Source organism: Pollicipes pollicipes, unplaced genomic scaffold (assembly GCF_011947565.3).
Source record: "Pollicipes pollicipes isolate AB1234 unplaced genomic scaffold, Ppol_2.1 Scaffold_4295;HRSCAF=5057_pilon_pilon_pilon, whole genome shotgun sequence".
Classification (NCBI taxonomy): domain Eukaryota; kingdom Metazoa; phylum Arthropoda; class Thecostraca; order Pollicipedomorpha; family Pollicipedidae; genus Pollicipes; species Pollicipes pollicipes.
Window position 1 is genome coordinate 8,926,020 of NW_023596461.1, and position 2,094 is coordinate 8,928,113.

A 2,094-nucleotide genomic window follows, 5' to 3' on the forward strand; every position below is an offset into this window, starting at 1 on the left:
TTCGCTTGCTCGGAGGACCCTACACTTGTTGATGGAAGGCTCTTTGGTGGCCTGCCACGGCATCCCGATTGTTCAGTTCCGTCCCTACCGGCCGTGGTGACTTAGCCTTAGAGCACGGTCGGATATGCGCCGATGAATTGTTACGCCCAATTGTCGGAGATAATTTGCCGTGCTGCCAAAGTCGTATGTGTCATATCCGTTTGTTTTCGAACTTGTGACACCTATTATACCCATGCATTACGTTCTTGATGCATTTTAAATGCTAGCATATTTCATCCTCCTTCACAGCAGAGCAAAAACTCTGTATCATTCATCAGCCAGCAAGGCACTACATCAACTAGCCGGCCAGCGAAATAATCGAGGAATCAAGTTCGTTTTTTTTATTTTAAGGACATTTGCCAGCCAACTTAAATTTATTTTGTGTCATGCTTTTCGAAAAAATAGCATTCAGAATGGGAGGATTCACCATGATCTGGAGAAAATGAACAAGTCCATGTATGCGCATGTGTAGTGCGCCTAGTTTTCTAGGGTTGCGCACAGTAAGATGGGTTTCGGTATGGACAGTGACATATAACAAATCTGAGAATTTGATGGCCGGAATGCGAGGATTTTTTGGAAGGGCCCTAACTCTAGGGGTCCGCGCAATATTGCGTGCCCTCCCTCACCCCCTGAAGAAATTTTGAATCCGCCCCTGCGCACCATTGGCTCACTCTCTCGTGATGTATCGCGTTAAATGCCGACACTATCATGATGCTGTGCCATTTGTCGCTGTGTCGCTGCATGCAGTCCGCTGCTAGTGCCTAACGCTTACTCTTCCGCGAATCCAGCTTCAAGAGCATTTGTAATAAGCATCGCACAGTGTGCTCTCCGCTGCCCTTGACCTGAGCAAACGGTGTCCCTATCTCCGCTACTAAAAGCTTAGCGGCACGATGACGTCAACTTTGCATATGCATAACTGCAGTTATTCACATCCATTTTATATACCCTGGGCATCATCATATCGCCCTCGGCCTTAGCGAAGTCGGGGTCCGCCGCAATCTGGTTTACGTGGTTAGGGCCATCGGTGTGCCTTGGCCGTTCAGCTGATCCATCACGCTATTTTCGTTCGCACCAACCTGCCCACCATCAAACGCGTGCAGTTTAGCGCGTGCAGTTTGGCGCGCTATGACGGTCTTCGTAACTGGTCGGCGAGAAAGGTTCACAAAGCGGCCGTGGCCGATCGGCGCCTGACCACAGACAGATCATGACTTGTCGCGTGGGTTGGTCTTTGGAGGCGGGCTCACATTGAGAATCATACTAGGAGGGATCAAATTGGGGAAGCAAACTTGTTGCCTCCTACGGTTTGCAATTATCAACAACATAGGTATCATCATTTTTGGAAGCATCTTTAAGGACATCCTATGCAGGAAGAAACAATGTGCAACAGACAGCGAGACCCGCACTTACAGACCCATAAGGTACATAATATCCGTACGACAATGTACATACGGAATGGATATCACCACAAACCACATATTGCTGAGTAGAACCATGTGATTTTCCACACTCGCATTCTAATTTCTGGGTTGCACGTATTTCCCGTTACATAACTTCATTCCTAATTCCACACGTTATTACGGAGACTATTACTAGATATGCACAATTGATGTCACCGTCACCGAGACACGCATCAAAGAAAACTTACCATCACCTTCACGAGTGTACATATGCATCTAAGCATTACGGGCGACGCTTTTCGGGACATCACTTTTTTGAAAGATAAACGCATTTGCATCTGCGCATTTGCCTATCGTAAGGTTTAAGCTAGCTGACGGAGATGCGCCTACTGAATCCAATTGTCTTTAAGAAATTCGAATGCCTTGACTTATGATGACATTTTTTGTTCGGTCGGTACTGAACCACTTTTTGGCGTGAAATTTGATACCATAGCCAGCCACATGTCCATTAGGTAGGGCAGTGCATTTACATATATGTATATACAACACCAATGTCTGGAGGGATGATTTTTCAGAGTGCACCGATCACTGAGGTTAGTTAATAAGCACCAAGGTGGTGTGAGAACATTTTCTAACCGTTTGTTCTAGTTATTATTAC